The following is a 16,259-nucleotide window of genomic DNA, read 5'->3' on the forward strand; positions in this document are numbered from 1 at the left end:
TTTCTTTATGGAATGGGGAAACTTCATTAAGAAAGTGCTTAAAGCAACGTAGGCAGGCTTTTTGCACACCTCTTTTGTCGGGTAAGTGCATAGGATATGGCCAAAGGTCGCAGATCAGGGGCCTCATTTATATAAGGGTTGCGTAGAAACCATCCTTCATTTGATCTTAGATCATTTCTGAAATGATCGTACGTGTGATTCAGAGAAAACGAACGTACGCACAAAAAACGTGCGTACACCACCCTTCCAGATGTGCCCATTATAAATCACAAATGAACGTCAACTTGTGCGCAGCCGGATGGTTTTAGGTCTCCGCCTTGTAAACACCCCCTCATCAATATCATTAGCATATGTGTTAATGAAATCAATGGCCTAAAAGCTGTAGCTTATGTAAAATTATATATTGAAAACATTGTATAGGCCTAGCCTTTGCCATCTGATGTTAACTAGCCTATATGCGTCAGTTCGAATAGCTTACCTAATTATGTTTTTTTCCAGCAAAGCTTTCTGGAAAGAGATCGTATGCATCCATGTCTATTGTCCTCTGCTCGCTTTCATTCCTTTTGCTTGCAGTAATGTGAATAATCAACATTTCGTATGTTTAGGCCTACTTTGTAGGAAAAAAAAGGGTAGGCCTGCTTATGAAGGAAAGACCTCTAGGCCTATATAATCCTGTACGTTATGGTACAGTAGGCTACTGTATGTATCCAATATGACCCAGGGTAATATGCTGATTTAGCCTACAAAACAGGACTAAATTATAAGCGTGATATGTCATGTAGGCTTAACGTTTCTTTTAGGGTAGGCTATGTTTTTGCTGAAAAAGTAGCCTAGTTTTTTCATTCATTCTGCATATCTTTGCTATCATTTTCTTTCAATAATGTCCAATGGCTTAAACCTTGTCCTTTATTGTTTGCTTTAGGATTACCTTTATATTTTATCCTACATTATTCAACTCACGTATTGTCAGGGGCGTAGCACCAAATTCTGGGCCCTATGCACAAGTGGTGGCCATGCCCCCCCCCCAACCAACTAACCAACCACCGGCTGTAAGCATGAAGCATTAGGTTCACAACTAACTACTATCTAATCACACATTGAATTAATCTAACAACTCTTATATGTACTGTATAACAGAAAATAATCTTATTACCCAAGACTTCACTGAATTTCTGTTTTATTTGAAGAATGTTTAAAAGCTAGAACATGAAATGAATGAAAACACTTTTGGCTGAGAGAACAGCTATCTATACAAATTGAACACTTTTGGCTGAGAGAACAGCTATCTAATAGCTAACTGAGTGTGATGCGTTTCACAAGTTAGCTTTGCTACTAATTTGACAGCCTTTCCTCATGAACCTATATAACATTGAGCCTACTAAGTTAAGCTATTAGCTCATAATAATTTTCGAATTAGTAGGCTATTGAAATGTTGTGGTAGGCTATAAATCAGGCATCATGTTATTTCTAATTTTGTGTTAATGCTGTTTTAGCACTGATAATCGCGGATTCGCGGTGGTATTGAAGTGTTTTGTAACCTTCAGGAGTTCATTTCATTTGTAGACTATTGCTTTCACATTGGGCTCACCTTTCTTGGGAAAGAAGGCTGTTAACACTTGTTTTCCCTCATTTCTTTTTTTCTCCCTTTCTTGCCTCTCTTTTCTTTTCTGGGAACCGGATTTAGCTTTCTTAGACTTAGACATCTTCACACCGTGACCGTCTGCATTGCCGCTTCGGCAGAATGAATGTTACTTCAAAAATGCGCCTAGCAGGGGAAGGCGGACTGAACCATTTCGTGCAAGGGAGAGGGTGCCTGCCCTCAAACAATGTTGGCTTGGACACAATTTAATACATCAATCAACTGATGCATTTACCCGAAATATTTGCATCTATATTAGTTAATAACATTTATTAAGATCTTTAAATTAAGGAAATTATTTATTATTAAGGAAAATAAAATTCAACTCCTTAGGGGCCCTCCCCCCACTTGGGGCCCGGGTAATTTATTCCCACTTGTCCCCCCACTACGACGCCCTTGCGTATTGTCATCTGATCTTGGGAACTGCCAGTCAAAAAAAGCAAACAGGTGCGCGCACCTCTTTACGCAACTCCGATGCAACACTAAATATGAAGATGCCCTGCTTTCAGAGGATAACTTCCGTCCCTTGGTTGTGTAGGCTATATATGATATAAAATATCTATAGCCTACATTGTATAGCTTACAGTCAAATATTACCTTTTTGTTACGAAGCTGGGAATAGGCCTATGAGCGCAAATTAGGAAGTAGTGGAGGCTAAACGCGAGTAAACGCAGTTTATCCGCCTCTGAAATTTCATAAATAGAGTTTAGGCCTACCCACCTCTTATTAGAGTTTATCCACCTCTCAAAAAAGTGTATTCACTTTTAAAATTCAAAACTGTATGATCAACTATCCTATATTCCCAATACTGCACAATAACCTCCAACATTATCAAACTGTTCGAATGCCTTTTTGAATGCCTTCCTCTCCTAAACGAGGGCAATTGGACATTTGATGGTCAATATTAGATTGGTGAAAACACTAAATATACTAGATCACCTGTAAGAATGTTTCAATTATTCTATCGTAGGTCTTGGTGTCTTTTTTTTTAGATATTGTGAAATAAGTAAGCTATATGTCTTTTCACTTTCTTAAGTGGGCTATAGTTCTCATTAGCAGTTTTATGCCAAACCATGAAACAATAAGCTGCGTCCAAAAACGTCTTTAAAAATCTTCTGATATTGATCATGCATATGGCAAAGAAAGACATGAGATCGTTGGTCTTGGAATTTTGAAAATGCATCGCACTTAGACCTCAGTACCCCGGCATTACCACAAGGAAATGGTCGTACGTCAAGTTTGAACCTGACATGGAGATAAGCACTTTTCCACGTCAATGACGGTTTTTATAAATCTGAGCGTTGGCATGGATTTGAGCGTACTAAGTTAAGATCAAATCTGTGCGTAAGAACGCTTTATAAATGAGGCCCCAGGAAACTTAAAAAGAGTCCCGCACACTGACCATTCCCCAAGCATTTTTTTAAGTATATTTTTCGGGCTTTTAATGTGACAGGAAAGTGGAGAATGACTGGGAGTGAGAAGGCGAGTTCGACTTGCGGCAGATCTGTGCAGATCTGACTTGATGTGATGCATGCTGGGTTGAACACAATGCATACTGGGATGGACGCAATGCATACTGGTTAGAAATTCTGTCCGACTTCTGTCAGCCGGGGAGGGACTTACCACCGTGACACCATGTCACATGGCCTTAAAATATCGCGGGAGTCTTAGCCTGCAGACAGATCTTGCAGTTGCCTTCCACGAGCTGCACGAGCTGAAACACGCCCTCATGACATCAGTTCAAAGACGTGATAGGGCCATTTGGGAGGAATGTCCTCATGACGATTATGACTGGAGGCTCATGCTGCTTCCTTATGTTGGAATATGCGAAAATAAACAGAAATCGAAGGGATACCTTCTTATACGTGATTTCTGCAACAATGGTAGGCTAGCCTACTGAAAACGTTTGGATATTCTGTTATTTTCTGCTGTTGGCTAAATAGATAGACACACATATAGGGGAAACACTTGATATTGAATTTATGTGCTACAGTGCAGGCCTGTTAACTGTATGACAACAGTGGTTTATTTAAACTACATCATAAGAATTTATTTCGTCAGTCATCATGCTCATTTTAATGAGTAAGAATGAAAGTTCTGCTGTGTTTATTGCAAACAACATTCCGCGATATCTCCCGCGATGTCTCCCGCAAGTCACGTCAGGCAGACTGTAGCCTTTCTGTCCGGGATGAGCTGCCCTCTGTTGTAGCTCCTCCTGGCTAGCCTCTGAAGATCACTCTAAAACTCACTCTAAAAACAGATTGGTTAAAAAAATGACTAATATCGTTGGTTAAGCATATATTAGTTAATTTAACAAACATATTGGTAATTATTAAACCAATACATTAGTTATTCATTAACCAACATTAATGTTAACCAAATATTGGTTAATTTAACTAAGACATAGGCTATCCATTAACCAATCTCATTTGTTCATGGATTTTTTTTAACCAGCTATCTGTTAATTTAACCAAGAGTTATCGGTTTACATTGAATGTACCATATCCAGGGTTTCCGTGGGGTCTTTGAAGTCATTTAAAATATAAAATAGGCCTAGCCTATATTTGTGAAGCTTCAGGAGTTTTGCCTACACTTTACCTTTGTTAGGCTATATTGAAATTATTACAGACTTTTCTTGATTAGGGTAATGCCCCCTCTGTGAAAGTAGGCTAGGCCTATAGGTCCTGTGTACATGGCTGCCATTTCTGCATAGCAGGTTAAAGTGGATGATTTGACTGTTGATTCACATAGACTTATACATAGTTTTCTTAAAGGCGCTCAATGCCTTCAGCCCTTCCCCAGGGGGACCCTGCAGTTTGGACTGTGTCGTGCTCCCATCAAGCCCTTGACTGAAGCGGATGGCCTTGAATGGCAGATGCACCAGTGCGGTGCATTTTGTGCAGACCATGCCACTTGCTTGAATTGTGTCTTCTATTTGAGGGGAAGTGAATTTTTTGTCATGTGAAGTTGCAGCCTGTAGGCTAGTCCTAAAAAAGTGTAGGCTATACCCTACCCAGCGGGCTCCTTGATGTCAATTTGATGTCAAGAATTAGTCAAGGCTTTGACCACCATGTTGAGCATAATTTCATACTATTTTAGCTTTACAAGCTGGCTTGCTTGTGATTGTAAAGAGGTCCAACAGGGACATGTAGCCTAGTCACTATAAAACTTGGGTCAATATGATTAATGTTAAATCAGTCAAATTGATCTGAAATTGACGTCACACCATAATATGAGAACCATAATAATCACAATAGTAGTAATAATTGGCTAGGCTAATGTTACTATTGTTTGTACACTTCTATCAATCAGTTTAGTAGCCATTTCAATGTAACAGTCTAAAATGGCAACAGTTAATCATTTTCACATAGGCTACGATTGTTTTTAACATTCTTGATAAGCAAGCGCGCACACACAGCAATTCCCATCCCCCACCTCTGACTGACATTTCAACTCCAGCCACCAGTGACTTCAACCGTCACTTTTCTGTCAAGCAGTCGACTACATGTGTAAGCTGTACAAACTCTGCCTGTCCTTATCATTCAAGGTAAGAATTACAGTACTTTGTATGTCAATTGAAAACGGGAATTTATTAGAAATATAGCTTTTATTGTTTTCATAATGGAATGTTAACCAAATATGTTAGAATTAGCTAGCAATTAGCTAGCGAGCTAACATCGCTAATGTTAGCGATGTTAGCTGTGAATGTTAGCTTTTCCAGTAACTAACTTCACCATTATGTGGAATATCTGGAATGATAGTTAATATCATATCTAGCAATAATTCTGTCTGAGATGTCGTTAGGGGGGGGGGGGTACTTGCTCTGAGGCATGTGTTTATTTAACATGCATGTGAGTGTAGTAGTGCTTCACATGGTTCCCACGGGTCCTTGAAATCCTTGAAAGTTTAAGAAATCTGAAAAAATAAATTCAAGGCCCTTGAAAGTTCTTGAAAACAGCCAAAAAAACACCTTGTCCTTGAAAGTCCTTGAATTTTTTTGTGGGGTTGAAATTTCACACGGATGACGACGTGTCATTATTTTACTACCACACGATCTTTTAAAATTATGTTGATTCCGCAGACTTTTAATTTGCAAAAGTACGTTCGCTCTTCTTCGGTCGTTCACGTTTACGTAGAAAGTCAGACGAAAGTCAGACTCAGTCAAGACGAACAAGCCTAGAGTTGGGGTGGGATCCGGAAAGGACCACGGGGCCAGATTTGAACCCGGGTCGCCGGCATACGGTGCAGGTGCCCCACCCAGTTGCACCGGGGCCAAGCAATTATTTTTTATTAGAAATTACAATGTTTCGGTCCTAGGTCCTTCATCACCTGATTGGAATTCACTAAAGATATACACAAAGTATGTATATATCCCTGCCTACCTAAGAAGTGCATATAACATAACCAGCGCTGCAGTCATCTTCTTTAAGAACCTCTCCAAATATTTCCCATACTTTGACTTTCCCAGAGGAGTGTCTTTATTATTTAAATTCTCCCATCTTCAACTAACATCTACTCCTATCTACTCAGGTTCCCTAATTGGCAAGTTCATACTGCATCAATCAAAGTCAAAAAATAACATGATTATTCAATTTCTATGGACTCCTGTGAATATTTCAAGACCCAATATGCTATATTCTAGCATATTACTGCAGGTAGGGAAGCACCAGAGGGGGAGGAGGGCATTTTGTTTTATTAAATTTAAGTGAGACTTAGTTAGATTAATCTGACAATGTCCTCCCACTACTGCTCCTATCTCTCATCCACCTGCAAGCACACAGAGAGGATATCTTCAATTGCAATTTTATTTTATTTATAGAGCGCCAAACATTACACATGTCTCATGGCGCTTTACAGAGTGTTAGACAATCAGAGAAAAAAACGAAGGCCCGTGGGTAACAGGGGGGACGGAAATTGGAGATACATATAGGATGAAACCTCGAGCAGATCCACGACACAGCTTTTTGTTTGAGGGTTTTTGTCTGCGTGGTATACCATGGAGCACGTCTTACTTGTTTTCTTATTTTCTTTTTGAGTGGTGCTACAGAGTCTAGGGTTGAGCGTATGAATTCATCACATTATCAGTTACAGTTTTTTCTGAATGCTTAAAACACAACCGAGATTCTTATAGCACAATTTCTAAAACTATTAATACTTATAGCAAAGCCACTCACTGAGTTCACAAAACTAAAAGCACCAACACTGCTTTGCACTCAGTTTGCAATTTTGTAACACACACTTTGCACAACTGGAGGCACAATCCACTGCACAGCACTCTTTTTGTGGAACTGTAAACACAACTCACTGCTTTACACTCAATTTCCAAATGATCAACACACTCCTAGCAAATCTATACACATTATTTACACTATTTACACTATTTTGCCAACTCTCTGGCACACTTTCTCATGTGAAAACTGTTTTAGATAATTAGTTCACTTTGCAATCAGCCTAAGCACTATAAATAAGCCACAGGTAATGTACAATGGGTACAATGGAGGGAGCAGGAAGAGTGGGAAGAGTAAGAATTAGAGGAGGCTGAAGAATAGGACGTGGAGGTGAAGAAGTAGGAGGAAGAAGAGGAGGAAGAGGATGCAGAGGTGAAGAAGTGAGAGGGAGAGGATGACAAGGACAAGGAGGTGAAGTTAGAGGAAGAGGACAAGGAGGAGCAAGAGGAGGACGAGGAGGGGGAAGAGGAAATTGCTCAGTGAAATTGCTATTTTGTGTTTTGACTTGGAAAAACACACTTGTGTTTGTTTTGTGTGAATAAACACCAATACTTGATGTTTGGATCCCTGTATGGTTACAGAACTATGACAAAAGTATGACCTCAAACTGACATAGTAGCCTACCTTGTGCACAGAGAAAGCAAAAGCCAGATGTGTTTTTTATTCATACCATCAGTGTGTAGTTGGCACATTGTGTGCTTATTATTGTGATGGCTTGTGTTTACTGTTTGATAAGAAAACACAATTTTTACGAAGATGTGAAGAGTTAAGCAAGGTGTGTTGGCTTTTGCAAGAGAACTACGATGTTTTGCTGATGGAGTGAAAGGTTTTCCTATTTGTGTGTAGAGTTTTGCAAAAACAGCCATAGTTACAAAAAATGTGCTTAAGCAACCATAAAAAACTGTAACAAATCGACCTCAGCTGGGATAAGGCCTTCTGATACCTCATGAGTCCGGAATAAGGCAAGCGTAAGCATTTTTTTTCTAAAAAGTCTGCATTCGTATTTTCAGATAGGCTGCGACCGCAGTATTCAACTGAATTAGATAGACAGATATAGATAGATAGATAGATAGATAGATAGATACTTTATTGATCCCCTGGGGAAATTCAAGGTGCGACAGTCATTGGTTGAGGTCTAAAATGTTGCTAGCAATTTCATCGCCTCTTCTAATGGGTATGGGTACAGACACAGAAAGTTAAAGTCTGTTGCGCGAACCTGCACACGGAGATAAAGTTTTGTATGGTGATCTCCGATTGACGCAATCGGACATCGTTAGTGCCGGTATGGATGACTATTTCGAGTATTTACGCTTAGCTTTAGGCAGCACTTTTGATTCGATATCTTGTTCATTGTTCACATATTATATCCTTTAATTATATTACTGTTGTTAAATTGCGGTATTAAAATTAATAATACCTATACAGTGGTCTAATAGGTCTATTTACTGTGATATAGGTGCAGTAGGCCTACTGATTATTAACACTTACAGTGTAGGCTATTTATGTAGCTTACTGTGATTACATGTGCAGTAAGCATACTGTAGAATTTACAACAACAACGTACTAGCTTAATTCCTCGCTGCACTGGATTGGTGGTATCAGAGTCTCTGGTATCAGAGTCGGTCAAAGGTTGGCAGTAAGTGATGAGTGCAGGAGAGAGAGGCGGCATTTTTCAGTTAAGATCTTGGCCCCAGTAAGTTCTAGATAGATAGATAGATACTTTATTGATCCCCAGGGGAAATTCAAGGTCTCAGCAGCATACATACAACACAACACATTCTTTAACAGCAGAAAGAGTAATTAAAGTATATAATATAAAAACACAACTAAGCAGTAAGGACAGTAGAAGATAAAGAATATGCTAAATATACTAAAATACAAATTATACTAACACTTAATACAATATATAAAAATATACTAAAATACAAATTACAAAATACAAATTATACTAACACTTAATCTACATCAATTCTAAAAAAAACAGTATCCACATAGTGGTGATTAACAAATCAGAGGCGCTTGCAATGACTGAGGCAGGGACTGAGCCTGTGATTCTCTGTGCATAGTAAGGTATGGTAAGGTGCTCTAAGGTGCTCTGTGTGAATGAGTGTGAATGAGTGTCATGGTGGTAGTGCAATGGTGATAGTGGTCATGGTGATAGTGCAAATAAGTAAGTCAACAGTGCAACAATGCAGAAATAAGTAAAATAAAGTCTATATATCTATATATTTAACTATTTAAGAAAATGTGGCCACAGTTCGGCTGTGGCATGGAGGGGGGGGGGGGGTTATGCATATGTGCTAATGTGCTAATATAGCACGCAAACAGTGAGGCATAAAGACAGTGGTACAAGTGGCTAGTGGACAGACAGTACCAAACATGGAGGGGGTGAAGAGGCAGACAGACTATGCAGAGAAGTCTATCTCTCCTCTTCCCTTAAGTGAGGCATTGAACAGTTCAATGGCCCTGGGGACAAATGACTTTCTCAGTCTGTCAGTTGTGCAAGGCAGTGAGCGAAGTCTCCAACTGATCAGGCTCTTCTGCTTAACAATAGTGCTGTGGAGTGGGTGACACTCATTGTTCATGATGTTGATCAGTTTGTTCAGGGTCCTTTTGTCAGATAGTGAAGTGATGCACTCCAGTTCAGCTCCCACTACAGAGCCAGCTTTCCTTACCAGCCTGTCAATTCGCCCCACATCCTTCTTCCTTGTGCTTCCTCCCCAGCATACTACTGCATAGAAGAGGATGCTGGCAACAACAGACTGGTAGAACATCCTGAGGAGCTTACTGCACACATTGAAGGACCGCAGCCTCCTCAGGAAGTACAACCTGCTCTGCCCTTTCTTGTAGAGTGCATCAGTGTTGGCTGACCAGTCCAGTTTATTGTCCAGGTGGAGACCCAGATACTTGTAGGTGCTAACCACCTCCACATTGACCCCATCAATGTGGACTGGTAGCAGAGTGGGCTTAGACCTGCGGAAATCCACCACCATCTCCTTGGTCTTTGAAGTGTTAAGTTGAAGATGATTGAGTTTGCACCATTGCACAAAGTCCTCCACCAGGCTCCTGTACTCCTCCTCCTGCCCGTTCCTGATACACCCCACAATTGCAGAATCATCAGAAAACTTCTGCACGTGGCATGACTCGGTGTTGTAGCAGAAGTCAGATGTGTACAGGGTGAACAGGACTGGAGAGAGCACAGTTCCCTGTGGCGCTCCGGTGCTGCAGATCACAGTGTCAGAGAGACAGTTCTTCAGTCTGACGAACTGTGGTCACTCGGTCAGGTAATCTGTAATCCAGGTTACCAGGTGAGCGTCCACACCCATCTGCAAGAGCTTGTCTCCCAATCTGAGGGGCTGGATGGTGTTAAAAGCACTTGAGAAATCAAAGAACATGATTCTCACAGCACTTTTCCCCTTGTCCAGGTGGGAATGTGTCCTGTGTAGAAGATAAGTGATGGCATCGTCCACGCCCACTTTCTCCTGGTAAGCAAACTGTAACGGGTCTAGTGCGTGGCGTACCTGGGGTCTGAGCATGCCTAAGACCAATCGCTCCATTGTCTTCATCACATGTGATGTAAGAGCGACAGGTCTGTAGTCATTAAGCTCACTAGGGTGTGGCTTCTTAGGGACAGGGGTGAGACATGATGTCTTCCACAGTGTTGGAACTTGTCCAAGGCGTAGGCTCAAATTGAAGATGTGCTTCACTGGCTCCCCCAGTTCAGCAGCACAGGCCTTGAGTAGCCTTGGGCACAGTCTGTCAGGCCCAGGCTGGGGGATGGTGGACAGACCACCGCCATTGAAGCTGAAGCAGGGCAGTCAAACCTGTTGTAGAAGTGGTTCAACTGGTTCGCTCTGTCCAGGTCCCCCTCCACAGAGCTGCTGTTCTTCTTCAGGCCAGTGATAACCTTCATGCAGTCCCATGTCTCCTTCAAGTTGTTTTCCTGCAGTTTCTGTTCCACCTTCTTTCTGTAATCCTCCTTAGCTTCCTTCAGCTTGAATTTGAGTTCCCCTTGCACGCGCCTCAGCTCTGCCATGTCCCCCTCTCTGAACGCCATCTTTTTCCTGTTGAGAAGGGTCTTGACATTGCTGGTTATCCAAGGCTTGTTGTTGGGAAAGCAGCGTACAGTTCTGGTGGGAACAACAATGTCCATGCAGAAGTTCAGGTAGTCAGTTGTGCACTGTGTGACCTCCTCCAAGTCCTCTCCATTCTGTAACACACTCCAGTCAGTGCACTCGAAGCAGTCTCTCAGAGCCTCATCCACTTCGGGTGTCCACTTCCTGAAGGTGCGTGTGGGAACTGGTAGCCTCTGTACTTTGGGCTTGTACATTGGCTGGAGATGAATGAGGTTGTGGTCTGACTTTCCCAGTGGGGGGAGGGGGTTTGCACTGTATGCATCCCTCACGTTTGCATACATGAGGTCTATTGTCCTGTTTTTCCTTGTAGGGCAGTCAACATACTGGTAAAAATTTGTGAGTGTGGAATCCAGTGTTATGTGATTGAAGTCGCCAGAGATCACAAAAAAGGCGTCAGTGTGTTGGGTTCGAAGCCTTGCGATTGTGGAGTGGATGACGTCACACGCTGTATCCGGAAGAGCTCGAGGTGGAACGTAAACACAGACAGCAATTGCGTGCGAGAACTCCCTCGGCATGTAGTAAGGATATGGCAAGCCGTTGAAGACAAAACGTCTGTCAAAATAACGCCTCCACGTGTAGATTTTTTACTTCTTCAGGAGTAAAAAATAGACGTCTGAACGTCAGACGTCAAATTTTTACGTGTGCCACAAGCAAAAACTTTGCGTCTGACGTCAGAAGTAAAAAAATGACGTCTGGGTGATTTGCTGCAATGCCAGAGCCTTTGTGCCAGAGAAGACACAGCATTGGCTGCTGGAAACAGGAAATGCAGCCGCTATAGTTGCAGCAGAAGAAACAAGATGCCAGAGCAATGTGCAGCATATTCCTGCTCAAATCCATCGCAAACAGGGCTCGAGGGATTACTTTTCACAAGTAAGATTTAACATTATCGTACTATTGGTTGTATTTTGTGAATGCAATATTACCAGAGAGTTGAAAAGGAGCAAGGATCTTTGTTATTGTATGTAAATCGTAGCCAGCTAGCTAGGCTACTTGCTTGGTGTTCAGGTGTTCACCCGGCTATGAACTGAGACTTGATGAGTCATATTCCATAACACTGACTTACATTACAACTGACACAAGAATGCTATTGTAGAAATGAATCAAATATTACTAATATAACATTGGCCGGCGAATTTTACACAAGTGGCACAGACTGTAGCCTATTATCGGGCAGTTGCTACTTGTAGCTTAGCTAGTAATAAGTGTGTTGGTGGTAGCTTCACTATTTCCTGAATAAAGTAACTTTTCAATAGCTTAATTTTTTTATATGAAGTAGCTTGGCCAAACAAGCTACACTTTTGTCATGTGAAATTAGCACAATTTAAAGTAGCTTCCTATGTAGTGAACTAGCCTACTGCTGTGTTTGTGTTACTAAGCTTGCTACATTTCACTGGGGTGGTAGTTTTGTGTAGTGAAGTTTTATTCATGGCAGAGTAACTGATAGTTTTGCTCACTACAATTCCCAAGTAGCTTGCTCAACACTGTATTATTCACATGTAATTCACTCAAAACAAAAATAAGATGCATCTCAAATCCCTTTTTATTCATTTATTTATTTTATATTTCCCCAGAACAACTGCCTTGCTCAAGGACTACCACGAATGAGCTGAACGGTCTCCTCACACCCCTGGAACTGAGGAAGGTGTAGCTCTACATTGCATTACTGCAGGGCATCTGCTAGACTGTGACTGAATATTTGATTTATGAGCTCCACCTTCATCACCTTTTTGGTATGGCAACTGCTCTGCCCATGACCGGAAAGCACTGCAGAGGGTGTGAAAACTGCCCAATGCATCACCGGTTCCTCACTCCCCTCCACCGAGGCCATCCTGCGCAAGCGATGCTTGCGTAAGGCGCGCAGCATCATCAAAGACTGTTCTCACCCCAACCACAGACTGTTCACCCCACTCCCCTCAGGGAGGCGTTACAGGTCTCTCTGCACCCGTAACCACGTAGCCTACTTGGAATAGCCTACCCCTCAGGTGTCTGAATTGCTGATCTCATTTAAATGTTTATGGAACCTTTCTGTATAAGTATATATTCACTCTTTTGATCCCGTGAGGGAAATTTGGTCTCTGCATTTATCCAAATCTGTGAATTAGTGAAACACACACAGCACACAGTGAACACACAGTGAGGTGAAGCACACACTAACCCCGAGCAGTGAGCTACCTGCTACAGCAGCGCTCTGGGAGCAGTAAGGGGGTTAGGTGCCTTGCTCAAGGGCACTTCAGCCGTGGATATGGGCATGGAAGAGCAGTGCTCAACCACTTGCCCACATTTTTCCTACTGATCGAGTGTGAGATCAGCCATTCAGACACCTGAGGGGTAGGCTATTCCAAGTACAGGGTTCCTACACATTTTCCATTTCAAAATTCCATACTTTTTCCATACTCAAATTTCCAAACTTCTCTGTAGATTTTTCTGACCATATTCTCGACATTGCGGCCACTTCTGGTTTGGGATAACTCGGTGAAAACAAAGGTTATGTACAACTGAAGTGAATTAAAAAATTACACTTAATATTCGTCCATTTAGCTGGGCCATTTTTAGTTGTATCTTAGTTGTAGCATAGATGTATCTTGACGATGGGGACTGACAGTTAAGCTACACAACAGTAGGAATGGTTCATTATGACCTGAGTGAAGTAATTAGTACTGCAAATGCAATAGTCTGGAAACACAAACATTTCTCCATACCCTTGTTTCTTTTTTCCATACTTATCCAGACCTGGAAATTACTAAAATCAAATTCCATACTTTTCCAGGTTTTCCATACTGCGTAGGAACCCTCCAAGTAGGCTACGTGGTTGAGTGACAAACCTGAGTAAATTGACTCAGAGTAGAAGAGCTGATACAGGAAACATGGTTGTGTGTATTTTAATATTCATAGTGACTTAACAGTAATAGAATATTCTGATACTGTATATCATATAAAGTGATGACATCCCAGATCAAAACTGGGAACATAATCCATAATGTTTGACAGCATAGACAAAAACTGGTTTGATACAAGTTGTAATGAGTTAAATGTAGTTGTAATTCCATAAACATGTTCAAGTGTTTTCATATTTAAGTTCAGTGCCATCAAAAATAAAGTTTGATAAACAGACATTGGTTTGGAATAAGTAAATGAAATGGTGTAACTGGGTTCAATATCTGTTAGAAAAGTTCCATAAACATTGAAAAGTGCAAGTTTGTAGGTTTGTTTCTGATCGTTAAAAAACAGACATTGGTTTTTGGCATAAGTAAGTGTAACAGTTCATTAATACAAGACAAAAAGGCCAGCATGTGTTATTCACAGTTCACAGGTTCCAGCCCCAATGAAGAGATCAAATCAAGAGGAATTAAGAAACATTTTAAAAACGGCTGAGATCAGCCCTGTTCAATGCAATCAGTAAAGAATCTGGGAGTGTCTTCACAGGCTCAGTGAGACAGAGGTTACTGTCATGCTGGTGACAGTACATGCACAACTGGTGCATGTAATGTTGTATGTTCCCAGTCCACCTTGCTAAAATTGCTTAGATACACTTAGACTGAGAACAAAAGTGCTACAGACAGCAGGTGGCAGTACATAATGAAACTGGGTAAACTCCATAAAAGAGGACCGAGTCATCCAGACAGTGGGAAAATGGTAGACAGAGTGGCGAATGCAGGTGATTAGATTAGATTAGATTCAACTTTATTGTCATTGTGCAGAGTCCAAGTACAGAGACAACAAAATGCAGTTTGTGTCTAACCAGAAGTGCAAAAAAGCAGAAAAGTACAATTTGATATACAAAGTAGTTGGTGCATAGACAGACAAAAGATATAGTGCAGTGTAGACAGTGTACAGTTGTTTTCAGAAGGTGGTTTAGAGTAGTATATTTATATTAAATATAAGTATGTGCAGTGTATTAGCAGTAACCTTAGAAGAGCAGAATAAATATGGCCATGTAATATAAACAACATGTACAGATATGTGCAATGTAGTGGCAGTACAATTATAGTAGTAGTAAGAAAAATATTAGATATATGCAGTGTATTATGCAGTGAATATATTACAGATAAACTGAATAAATATGGATATTTAGTATAAACCATATAAACAGATATGTACAGTATGTACAGCTATGTGCAGTGTGGTAACAGTACCATTGTGGTGCAGAAACAGTAACATTATAATAGTATTAAGAATAAGTGTATGTGCAGGATGAAGAGCAGTAGAATATGGCTATGGATAAGTTTGTAAATAAATAGACACTATGGATGGGATAGGGTAGTCCAGTTGTGAGGGGGTGGGGTGGGGGATGTCCGTGTCCTTGTTGTCCCTGTAAAGGCTGCCATGGTCGTATAGTATATAGTATAAGTATATACTCTACGACCATGGCAGCCTTGAGTTACCATGGTCATGGACACCTCAACAAGCACAGACAAGGAGGCATCAGGCGGGGGCGGGGGGTGATGGGGGCTTAAGTTCGTTGGATGTCACCGGGATGCAGAGCTAGAGTTTAGTAGGGTGACAGTCGCAGGAAAGAAGCTTCCTCTGAACCTGCTGGTTCAGGTGCGGAGAGACCTGTAAAGTCTCCCTGAGGGGAGTGGGGTGAACAGTCTGTGGTTGGGGTGAGAACAGTCTTTGATGATGCTGCGCGCCTTACGCAAGCATCGCTTGCGCAGGATGGCCTCGATGGAGGGGAGTGAGAAACCGGTGATGCGTTGGGCAGTTTTCACACACTCTGCAGTGCTTTCCGGTCATGGGCAGAGCAGTTGCCATACCAAAAAGGTGATGAAGGTGGAGCTCATGAATCAAATATTCAGTCACAGTCTAGCAGATGCCCTGCAGATGCAATGTAGAGCTACACCTTCCTCAGTTCCAGGGGTGTGAGGAGACCGTTCAGCTCATTCGTGGTAGTCCTTGAGCAAGGCAGTTGTTCTGGGGAGATATAAAATAAATAAATGAATAAAAAGGGATTTGAGATGCATCTTATTTTTGTTAAGAGTGAATTACATGTGAATAATACAGTGTTGGGCAAGCTACTTGGGAATTGTAGTGAGCAAAACTATCAGTATCTTGAATTTCCCCTTGAGGATCAATAAAGTATCTATCTATCTATCTCTATCTATCTAGTTATTCTGCCATGAATAAAACTTCACTACACAAAACTACCACCCCAGTCAAATGTAGCAAGCTTAGTAACACAAACACAGCAGTAGGCTAGTTCACTACATAGGAAGCTACTTTAAATTGTGCAAATTTCATATGACAAAAGTGTAGCTT

Source organism: Alosa pseudoharengus, unplaced genomic scaffold (genome assembly GCF_046254945.1).
Source record: "Alosa pseudoharengus isolate Yale_2024_CS ecotype anadromous, Long Island Sound unplaced genomic scaffold, YU_APseudo_1.1 YU_APseudo_1.1_scf_1, whole genome shotgun sequence".
Taxonomy (NCBI): Eukaryota; Metazoa; Chordata; class Actinopteri; order Clupeiformes; family Clupeidae; genus Alosa; species Alosa pseudoharengus.